General features: G+C 40.5%; 1 long non-coding RNA gene across 15 annotated transcripts in view; it reads left to right on the plus strand.

The window, feature by feature from the left end:
• Window positions 1–12,208, plus strand: part of LOC309619297 — a 388,116-nt gene that overhangs the window by 49,585 nt on the left and 326,323 nt on the right. The gene's annotated exons all lie outside the window — the stretch shown is intronic.

Below are 12,208 nucleotides of genomic sequence, written 5' to 3' on the forward strand. Positions count from 1 at the left end.
ACTATTTCCTTTCCCATGTTAGGGAAGTTTTCCACTATAATCTCTTCAAATATTTTCTCAGACCCTTTCTTTTTCTCTTCTTCTTCTGGGACCCCCTGTAGTTCGAATGTTGGTGCATTTAGTGTTGTCCTGGAGGTCTCTGAGATTGTCTTCAATTCTTTTTTTTTTAAAGGGAACGCTATTTATTTATTTGGCTGTGTTGGGTCTTTGTTTCTGTGCGAGGGCTTTCTTTAGTTGCGGTGAGCGGGGGCCACTCTTCATCGCGGTAAGCAGGCCTCTCACTGTCGTGGCCTCTCGTTGCAGAGCACAAGCTCCAGACACGCAGGCTCAGTAGTTGTGGCTCATGGGCCTAGTTGCTCCGCAGCATGTGGGATCTTCCTAGCCCAGGGCTTGAACCCGTGTCCCCTGCATTGGCAGGCAGATTCTCAACCACTGTGCCACCAGGGAAGCCCTTCAATTCTTATCATTCTTTTTTCTTTATTCTGCTCCTTGGCAGTTATTTCCACCATTTTGTCTTCCAGCTCACTTATTCGTTCTTCTGCCTCAGGTATTCTGTTACTGATTCCTTCTAGTGTATTTTGCATTTCAGTTATTGTGTTGTTCATATCTGTTTGTTTGTTCTTTAGTTCTTCTAGATCTTTGTTAAACATTTCTTGTATTTTCTCAATCCATGCCTCTATTCTATTTCCAAGATTGTGGGTCATTTTTACTATCATTACTCTGAATTCTTTTTCAGGCAGATCGCCTATTTCCTCTTCATTTATTTGGTCTCGTAGGTTTGTACCTTGCTCCTTCATCTGTGACATATCTTTTTGCCATTTTTTTTTCCTTTTTTTTGTGAGTGGGATTGTGTTCCTGTCTTAATGGTTGTTTGGCCTGAGGCTTCCAACACTGGAGTTTGTAGGCTGTTGGGTAGAGCTGGGTCTTGGTGCTGAGATGAAGACCTCTGGGAACCCTCACTCTGATGAATATTACCTGGGGTCTGAGGTTCTCTGTTAGTCCAGTGGTTCAGACTCAGAGCTCCCACTGCAGGAGCTTTGGCCTGACCCCCAGCTCGTGACAAAGATCCCACAAGCTGCGTGGGGTGGTAAAAAAAAAAAAAAGAAAAAAGAACAATAAAAAAGTAAAAAATAAAATTAGACTAGGAAACTAACAGATATGTTAGAAAAAAAATAAAAATAAAAATATAGATGAGACCACAACCGGAAGGTAAAACAAAACCAAAATAGTAAAAAAGAGGAGGAGGAAAAAAAAAAAAAAAGGTGGAAAAGGCCTTGGCTGTGGAGGGCGGGGCCTAAGCAGGGGCGAGGTTTGGGCAGTGGGCGGGGCCTATGCTTAGGGCCCACAGGGCTGGAAAAGGTCCTGTGGGGTGTGGGGGTTGGAGCTTAGGCACAACAGAACAGAAGGGGCCCAGGTGTGCCTCCCACTTGTGGTTTCAGAGGGTGGGAGACTCATCTTGGAGCCCAGCAGGCTTCCTGGGCTCAAGTGGGCAGGGGAAACGCCCTTGTTCCTCTCCTGCTCCTTCGGTCCTGTAGGGCCCCTCCCACCTGCCTTTCCTGATCTCCCTAGCCTCCATCCTATGCCCCCAGGACCAACCCAGCCCAGAGGGGACCTCTGAGGGTGTAGGACCCAGCTGGAGAGCTGGGCAGATTTCCCCTGCCGATTGGGCAGGGGAAACGCTGCACACGCTCCCTCCTGATCCGAGCCCCTGAGGGTCCCTCCAGGCGTGGGAACCCCTCCCCCCTCTCAGCCACCCCTCAGGGGCGCCGGTCCTGTCCAGCCTCCGCTTCTCTTCCCACTTCAGTCCCCCCACGTCCTACCAGTTAGCTTGGGGGTTCTTCCCATCTCCTTGGGCATCGGGGTCCTCCACCAGCATCTGGCAGGCGCCCTAGTTGTGGGGAGACTCAAACTCCATGTCTTCGCACACCACCATCTTTGACAGATGATTCTAATGTGATTTAAAGTATCCCAAAGTTTTTAAAAAGGAAAAACTCCCCAACTCGTGTCATGTAGCTATTATAACATTAATATAAAAACCTGATAAAGGGGACTTCCCTGGTAGTGCAGTGGTTAAGAATCCGCCTGCCAATGCAGGGGACATGGGTTCGATCACTGGTCCGTGAAGATCCCTGGTCTGTGAAGATCCCACATGCTGTGGAGCAACTAAGACCCTATGTGAATCACTTCTGAGAACCAGTGTTTGTTAGGCTTAGAGTCATTTTGCGGATACCAAAATCTGGAGTTTCCTGTCTACTCTCTGCTCAGGTTTTTTTGTTTTTGTTTAAAAGGTATTAAGAAAAGAGGATCTGGATCCACTTCCGATAACTAATGTTATGATTGGGGCCATATTTTATAGATACTGAAATCTAGAATCCTCCCCTGCCTTTCACTTTCTGCTTCCTGTTTTTCTGTCCCTTTGTTCTTTAGATTATTTCCATTTGCCTCTGCTAGTAGTTTCTCTGTTTTGAAAGTGGTTTTTTATTTTTTTCTTTTTTTTAAGACAAATACTGTATGATTCTATTTATATGAGGTACCTGCTGTAGTCAAATTCAGAGACAGAAAATAGAATGGTGGTTGCCATGGGCTCAGGGGAGGGGAAATGAGTTGTTCAGTGGGTACAGAGTTTTAGTTTTGCAAGATGAAAGTAGTTCTGGAGATTGGTCACATAACAATGTCAATGTACCTAACACTCCTGAACTATACACTGAAAAATAATTAGGATGGTAAATGTTTTTAAAAAATTAATTAATTAATTAATTTTTGGCTGTGCTGGGTCTTCGTTGCTGCGCGCGGGCTTTCTCTAGTTGTGGCAAGCGGGGGCGACTCTTCGTTGCGGTGCGTGGGCTTCTCATTGCGGTGGCTTCTCTTGTTGCGGAGCACGGGCTCTAGGTGTGCAGGCTTCAGTAGTCGTGGCACGTGGGCTCAGCAGTTGTGGCTCGTGGGCTCTAGAGCGCAAGCTCAGTAGTTGTGGCACCTGGGCTTAGTTGCTCCGTGGCATGTGAGATCTTCCTGGTCCAGGGCTTGAACCCATGTCTCCCGCGTTGGCAGGCGGATTCTTAACCACTGAGCCACCAGGGAAGTCCCAGGATGGTAAATTTTATGTTATGTGCATTTAACCACAATTTTTAACAAGTGTTTTTTTTTTTGTTTTGTTTTGTTTTGTTTTTTTTAAAGTATAGATGCTTCCAAAAATATTTCTTGGCCTTCTGAGCTTTAGGCTCAAGTCGCTGACTTTTGTTTATTTACAACTTTCTTGCTTATCTTGGCAGGCTTGTTAAACTACGTGCATGCTTGAATCTTTATATTCAATCATTTGTTATCCAGTGTTCTGCCTTCTTTTAATTTTCCTTAGACTGCCTTTGATGGGGACACCTTATGAAATACTGATCATTCCTTTTACTGTGTAGCTCTTTAAGTTCTTAGCTTTTAGGTTCTACCGCATTGTTTTTGCAGTAGTGGTGTGTGACTGTTCTTATATTTAGCGTGCCACTGCTTCGAGGGGTACAAGGTGTTTCCTAAGCTTGAAATCGTTAAGCTGGGAGTAATTCTCATTATACCCTTCTAAGGTAGGTTAAAAAATGCACCACCCGTTACAGTATGTTGGTCATCTTGCCTCACCCCTCCCTAAAGCTATGAAACCAAAGAAGTCTAAACACTAATGGCTAAATTATATGCAAATATTAGAGATGGGAGGAAAAACATCTTTCTTTTCCTCCCTCTTAAAATAATGAAATGTAATCTTTCCACTTTCATAAAGGCTGGCATTTGGCTAAAAGGTTTAAAGAAAGGAATAACTAAGTGAAAAATTTGATGAAACTTAGAAATTTCAGATCCTGGATAGAAAGAGCTTTAGGTGGAAAGAATGAGAAAAGACAAAATTTAGCAGTATCTTTGGCCTCTGAATTTTGCCTGAGGTTTGTGGAATTTTTCTTTAGTTGTCTTCTGAGCTGTGGCAGTTTCAGTTTGGAAGCTTTATATACCTTATGTTTTGGGGTATTTGGACATTTGGGTCGCAACTGAGGAAGCCTTGTGATGTCAGGTATTCTGTCTTGTTCCCTATTTTTTAGCTTTCTTCTTAATACAATTTTTAGTGCTGGCATCTATGTCTTTTTGGTAATTAAAATTCAGCTTAAAAATTTAGTTATTCTGAGATACTTCTCTGACATTATTCTTTTATTCTATACTTTGGAGATGACCGCTGGGAAGGGTATTTAATGAATAAAACAGCCATTACTGCCTCAAATTCTTTGCCTAATGAGGCAGTGTGTAAATAAATGTAGACATAAATCCATAGGAGTTCCTTCTGTTTGTATTTCCTTAAATGCATTTTTATGCTTTCTGTATCTATGTGCCTTTTCTTTAGGCACATAGATTCAACAGACTAATCTTGATTCTGTGATCTGCAGACTGTCTAGAATGTTGGCATTTTGTGGATTAGAGAATTTTAATCACATATGTAAATAAAGTTTTCTTCTTGCCTGAAGTGTTAGAATTCTTGTATAAACATTAGTCTCCATTGTTCTGAGACATCCCTGAATTTAATACGCACTCTATTTGAAATAATGATTTGCCAAAGATCACAAATGAGTTCTCGGCATTTCTTTCATCTGTAAAATGAAAGCTTCAAGAATCTGGTGAGGCTCCAGTGAAACAGAATGTTCAGAAATGCTGGCTTCAGTGCCTGGCATCCAGTGGTTGTTTAATACATAATCGTTTAGAAGCAATGGACTGAACCCCAGATGTCCGAGCTCCCAGAGCCTGGCATCCAGTGGTTGTTTAATACATAATCGTTTAGAAGCAATGGACTGAACCCCAGATGTCCGGGCTCCCAGTTCAATGCTCTGCCTTCAGTTACATGTAGGTTTGAATACTTTGTGATTAACGGTTTATTTATTCATTTATTTTTACCTGTAAAGAATCATATAAACTACACTTCACTATAGAACATGATTTTTGTAAGTGCAGAATGATTTGCAAATAGTAACCCACAGCATTTTTTTTTGGTGAGATAAATTTGTATTTTAAAAGATTACAGAGGAATAAACTGCATGTTTTTAGATTAGGAGGAAAACCAAATAATGAAAGGTATGGAATGTTGCCCCTGATGAGTCTTTCAAGTTAAGAATAGAGTGAACTCAGGGCTTCTGCCTTCTGTTCACTCCAGAGAATATTCTGTTATGAGTCTTTCAAATAAAAGCACAAGATCAGAATAGCTAAGGGAAGGAAGTGGGCACAGAGTATTTGTGGAGTGTCGGCAGAAATTTTTGTGGCAGACAGTACGGAAAAGGGAAAAGCTCCCATCTGATGTGTGCACAGCCTCTTTGTAATATGCCACATATTGTAGAGAGACAATAAATATTCCTTGAATGAAAGGACGAAAAACAGCACGGCTTGACTTGCTTCATGAACACTTTGATCACTTTTGTCCTTTACTATGAGTTCTGCCTTCTAAGTCTTTATTTCTCCACCTTCTGGGTTTGTAATTCGGTGTGTGTGTGTGTGTGTGTGTGTGTGTGTGTGTGTGTGTGTGTGTGTGTGTTGGTGGGGGGAGGTGTTGTTTGGGGAAGGGGCAGGGAAGGACATGCCAGAATGAGCCGGGGCCTCCCCTGTAGGGAATCATTGTTTAGGTCAGTGTCCTGGTGGTGGCCACTGTGAGCACCCCCAGGCTCAACTACTTGGAAGAAAAAAAAATTGCAACAATAAGTATCCTGAAAGGACACTCCAGCTGGATCTGGCACCATCCCTAAATCGATTTCAACCCCATGCTCTTGTCAGACACCAAAGAAGTTACAGACACCTACAAAAATAGAGCAGAAATCCACCCATGCTGTGACTGTTTCTCTTCCTTCACGCCTTCCTCTCCTTTCCTGAATTCTTTCCCTGTCACCTTTTCCATCCTTCCCTCAATAGCTTCCGTTAAGCGTGTCTGTTTGAAGGCTTCCTCTTCCCCACCTGCATCTGTTTGGCACCATTTTGCCAAATTTTGTTCTGAGAGGAAATGACTTAGCTTTGTGCTTGTCGTGCCTGAATGCTCTAGAATCCCTTTACGCAGCTCAGTTTTCTAATTTTCCTGAAGATCATTTAGCCAGTTTATGGAGGGTTAAGAGAATGGGCAAGTGACTTTGTAGGGTTGGAGAGTTAAGACAGATTGAAGTAAGCACAGGGACTTTTTTTTGCTTGAGAGGTCCTTTTGGACCTTTCTTCATACCAGGCAGACAATAGCTTCTATTCAGAGAACCCACAGACATCTATAACCCAGATGGTCATGTGAGCGGCAAGACCCAGCCTCCCGTGGCTCTTGCCATTGCTAAGTCAATCCTCTGGGCATTCTCCCCTCTGTCTCTCTGAGGTTGACCCCTCAGTCCCCTCTGACCTTCTGATCACAGAGAGGCTACAAACTTTTGGTCAAGGAGTCCCAGTGGTAAAAGAATAGTTTTATAGGAAGGAATGGGATGATATTTTATCTCATAGGCTCAGGGGAAACCTTCACCTGTTCACGTCCTCTGTCCTCAGCCATCAGGACTATGACACTTTATAAATATTGTTCTCAAATTCCAACATCTTGGGTGTCTCTAGATGAGGTCACAGTCTCCTGATCTGGAAAACTATTATATTGCACTCTATAATTTTCAGGTTCCCTTCGAGCTCTAATATGTAGCAATTTGGTTACTAAGTGCATCACTTTCTGGTCAGATTTAGGAAGTGTTTTATATTACAGTTAGGAGGGATTTCCTTTACTAGCCCATAAACTGCAAAAGTTCAGCGCTTGTACTTAAGAACTGGGTAGAGTAATGCTTATTTGGTAGAAATCGTGCCAAATTAGAGGTTAGAAGTTAGAGGTCCTCCTTAACTGGCCTGTACATGTCCATTCCGAGAGGAAACCTGATAAAGATAGCTGACTGAGGAAGGGGGGCTTGCCTAGGAATTCTTCCAAGGCAACCTTCCAATCTGAGTTACAATTGACTAAGCACTCACAGTAGCCCGTTTCTTACCCTCTGCTTTGTCTTGACCTTGTTTGGTCCGGCTTCTCTCTTTTGTACAGGCCCTTGATCTGCTTGCCCTCAAGCTTGAGCAAGCACACACACACAAAAAAGGTGGAACATGCCACCTTATCAACTTCTCCTGGGAATCATCTGACCACAGAGAGACCCTTTTCCTGTCAGACCTCAGTGGTCATTCCTCCTTGCTTGCCCTGCTTCCTCTCCAAAGATTCTGCTTATCTCTGCCTGCCTCCTCTTTTACTCTATAAAAGAAAACCCTTTTTCTGTATGATTTTGACATGCTTGCAGATTTCTGAGATCACAGCAATCTCCCTATTGCAAGAGTCTTTCTAACGAAAGTCCTCCTTATTTGTTTTTATTTGACACAATAAGAATTCAATAATAAAAAGACAACCAGAACAACCTTAATTTGTAAATGCAGATACATTCTCCTAAATAACTCTTGGACCAAAGGAAATCAAAGCTGATATTACAAACCAATTTGAAAGTACTGAAAAGAAGAAAACTTAGTACCTGGACTTTTGGGTTGTAGCTGAAATTATACAGGAAAATTTATAGCCTCACATGGCTGCATTATTAAAGAGAGACTAATAATGAAGAAACTTACTACAAATTTTTTAAAGAACAACAAGATCAAATGGATGAAAAATAAATTAATAAAAATAAGAGCTGACATCATTGAGATAGAAAGTAACAAATACAGACGCTCAAAAACCGGTTCTTTAAAGAGACCATTAAAATAGATGACCTCTTTGTGACCCTGGTTAAGGAAAAGAGAGAGAGATTCAAAATGTATAAGATTAGAAAAAAAAATTAGAAAGATTAGAAATGGGAAAGGAGACATAACTATGGGTACAGGAAAGGTTAAAATAATTATAAAAGAATGCCATGTACAAGTTAATGGAACCCACTTTGGAGATCTTTCTAGTACTTAGCCAAACTGTTATTTGCCCATGAGTGATCTCCATGCTCATCAGACCCGTCCCACCAAGGCTCATCCCAGGCACAGAGACTGGGTAAGGCTCAGGTAGACAGTCTACCTGCACTGGCCCCGGGGCACAAGGCTGACCCCCGGAGAACAAGGCTGTTGAGAAACCATTGCAGATCTGTGGCCTCGGATGGGAAGGGCTCACAGGACAAGTCTGAATAGAGAGGCTGTAGGTCTGGGCCAGGCTTGGGAGCGTTGGCTGTGGGCTTAGGACCCAGGGGGCCAGCCTGTATGGTTACTGCTGTGTGGAGGGAACCTGTGGGAATGCTGGCTCAGAAGCCAGAACTTTTCAGGAAGGGAGAAAAGGAACAAGATTCAGCTCTGATGACTAGATGAGTGAGAAACAGGTCCCAGCAAGCAGTTGTTCTCCTTCGATGCCTGTGCCCTGGAGGGAGACAGAGAAACCAGGTGTCCGGGAATCCTTGGTTGAAGGGTACCTGGTAAGCCTAGCATCCTTCCCGAGTGGCGTTCAACAGCAAGTCCAGGGCCTACCATTGCCCATCTGGGTGCAGAGTGGACACAAGTATTTCTAAAAAGGGCAAATGGATGATGTTTATGTTACTAACCCGTCACCTCTCCATGGCAGGTGACTGGGTATTTCTAGAAGCCCTTTGACGTGATTAGTCCTGGAGCCAAGGACCCAAACCATGCCCTGTTCTCTTCTTTCCATGTATCCACATTTTACCACAGTTCAAACCCTGCTTCTTCTAGAATGCTTTTCTTGCCCCACCCACAAACTCCTAACTTACCAGCTTCTCTTACCCATGGACCTCTTCTTTCTTAATTGTTCTTAAAGTTTCTACCACATTTCTTACCACTTGGCTACTCTTTTAGTTTTTTTTCTTAAAAATGAAAGAAAGGAACATTGTAAAAACATTTAAATATACAGGTGGTTTTTCGTTGAAGATTTAAAAACTTTACCAGTAGTACATATTTATTTCAGAAAAATTAGAAAATGTATATAAACATGTAGCCGGAATAAACATCACCCATATTTCCACTACCCATGAATAGTCACTGTTAACATTTATATGTATATTGCTTCAAATTTTTAATAAGCATGTATATAATTTGCATACAATTATTTTTCTTGTACAAGTAGATGACACTGTACTTATTGTCTTGAAACTCTACTTTTCATTTCTCAATTGATGACTGACATCTTTTCAGGTCAATACATGAACCTGAACATTCTTAATGGCTGCATGAGACTCCTCTGATGGACTCTGATGGGTGTTTTCTAACAGTCTGTTGATTCTTCATTGTTGGATATTCTATTACGCTTAATTTTTCACTATGATAAACACTGCTAGGAGGAATGGGCATATAATAAATAACTGATTATTTAAGAATAAATTCCTAGAAATGGAGTTGCTGGCTCTAAGGGTATATTCTTTTCTTAAAGGCTTTTGATACCTGTTGCTGAGTTGTTCTCATGAAGTTTTTGTTAATTTATTGATACATTCTATCCAGCAATGTATTAGTGCCTTTTGTCTACACCCTTGCTAAAATGAGTATTATCATTAAACAAACTGGACCTGTTTTGATGTCTTTCTTTGATTATTCGAGATGTTGGGCATTGGGCACTTTTTAATGTTTGTTGGCCATTCATACTTTATGAAGTGCTGATGTGTATCGTGTACCCATAGATCTGTTCATGAATTTATATATTGGGGACATCAGTCCTTGAACAGCCATATATAAGTACAGTGAAAACCCCTGGTACCATGTGGCATTGCTGAAAAATTTAGACATAAAGTGATTGGCTGTTGGCGCTCATTCTGCGTCCAGCCCCCAAGAAGGTGGGCTAAAGCTTGTAATTTTCTGGGGTGAGGAGGGGAGATATGGCTGGTGGACAGGCAGGGCTAGGGGGCGGTGGTTAGGGAAGGGGAGTTTCAGGAATGGGGAAGTTGAGGATGAATCAGGCCAGCTAAACAGGCTGCGGATCCCTGGAACTGCTGCTTTCTTGGAAGTCAGCTGGTCCCGGAATTCTCTCCTGGTTTTAGACATAGAAGACAGCTGCCAGCAGGTGGCGCCAAACTGCAGATGGGAGAAGATTTAAATTGCACAGCCCAAATCTGTAGTTGCTTGACTGGCTAGATGCTTGATGCCCGTTTGTGTTGGGATGAATTTTTACCATATTCCATTAAGGTTTAAAAGGTTTTTAAACTAAGTTAAAACAGAAAAAAAACTGTACTTCTATTTTCTCTGATTCTTTTTGTTAAAATGAACCTAGAAGAAAATGATTGTTTTGAAGGTGAGGTAGAAAGGCATTGAGGCATGATGCTATTTTGGGTTGTCTCTTTCTTCAATTTGGTTTTCATATTCATTTATAGATCAGCACTCATCAAAGTTTTCAAAACATCAACTGGGCAATTGACCTCCACTCTGTTCTGTAGATAAAGCTTATTTTCATACCAATGCTTTGGGAAAGTGGTTAAAAATTGGTTCAAATAAGAATATTTCTAAAATGTTTTCTATTAAATTATATGCACTTTCTGCTATCTAGTCCAAAGACTTTAGGCAAGTTTTGAATAATTCTCTAGCACTTAGAAAGGGATGAAGAATGCATAATAATTTAGACCAATTTATTTCTTTTAAAGTTTAAAAATTAAGACCCAGAGTGATGATTTAAGATTTAAAAGTAGTTAATGGTATTGCTTAAATAAAGCTCCAAGACATCTGCATTTTAATTTATTTATTTATTCATAAGATAAAGAATATTCCCCATCACATTGCTTTGTAGATTTTGGTGTTGTGTTCAAAAAGGAAGTGGGACCAAAATGTCTGTCTGAATAAACTGGAGTCATATCTTCCTGCTGCACCATAAGATTTTCAAAATTAGATTTGGGAATTTTGATAGCTTCAGAATAATTTATTTTGGGGAAAGGATAAGTTTAATAACTTCTTTCTTAATTGCTCACATTATATATTGTATAACAAGGTAATATGATTATTTCAAATTCATTGCATTGTTTCTGATTAATATAATAGTTTTTTTTTTTTTTAACATCTTTATTGGAGTATAATTGCTTTACAATGGTGTGTTAGTTTCTGCTTTATAACAAAGTGAATCAGTTATACATATACATATGTTCCTATAATAGTTAATAGTCGGTGCTATTGCTTCATTCATTTACCATTCACCTATTACTCTATTCACTTATGATTGTATTTGCTTATTAGTCTATTATTTATTATTCAATTTGTTATATTTATTTATCAATTATTCTGTTTATTCTATTACCTAATTTCTATTTATAGTTCTATAATTTATCATTCTATTATTTATCTTATTTTATTATCTTATTTTATCATTTATCATTTTATCATTCTATTATTAGTTTATATTTTATACACCAGTAATAAGTCAATTTTTATCAATTATTAATTGAGCATCTTGCAAAAAATACTCTGCTAGATCTTGGGAATAAAACTGACAAGTCACAGTCCCTAATCTCAAAGAACTTGTGAAACATTTTTGTTGTGTTTTATATGATCACAGCAAGTCTTCTCTTATGTAACTTTCACAATGTTGAGAAAGTGTTAGAAAAATAATTCACTTTTATTTCTCTTTATTTTTACTAAGAAACAATAGAGATTATTTACCGTCTCCATGGTTGACCTAGTTGTAGACTCTTGGTTGCTGATGGCTTATTTATCATCTTCCCTTGCTTACAAACAGCTGCCTTAGTTAGAGACCCAGTTTCCGTGTAGCATGGTCCTTTCAGCTCACCTTGCCATCCCACTACGTACTTCACACCACCTTCTGTCAGAGACTTCTATTATATCCTGCTACCCAGCAGTAGAAACCAGATTCTCTCTCTAGTGTTGCTGCTGAAGTTTTGAGCTGCTGCCCTGCTGCTACAACCAAGACCCCATCTGTCACCTGCTACCAAAGACTTGTGCCACCTCCATAAGGCCCATTAGTCCAAATTCCTTTCCACCATAAAGCTGTCGGGACCAATGTGGGCAATGCTGGAGAGGAGAACACCTTGTTCCTGCTGTTGGGCGCTCCAAGTCGTTCTAGAGTGCCAATGTCATCAGTGGTATGTCCTTTCTATATTAAATTCAACAAGCATTTATCGAGCACTTACTCTGACTGATACTGTGCTGGGAACCAGGGATAGTACATCAACAGATCTGCAGAATTTCAGGTCAGCTACATGTGGTTAAAATAAGCTAGTGTGGAATTTTATAACTATTTATAACATTGTTT

The sequence above is a fragment of the Balaenoptera borealis genome (genome assembly GCF_965194805.1).
Source record: "Balaenoptera borealis genome assembly, chromosome: 20".
Taxonomy (NCBI): Eukaryota; Metazoa; Chordata; class Mammalia; order Artiodactyla; family Balaenopteridae; genus Balaenoptera; species Balaenoptera borealis.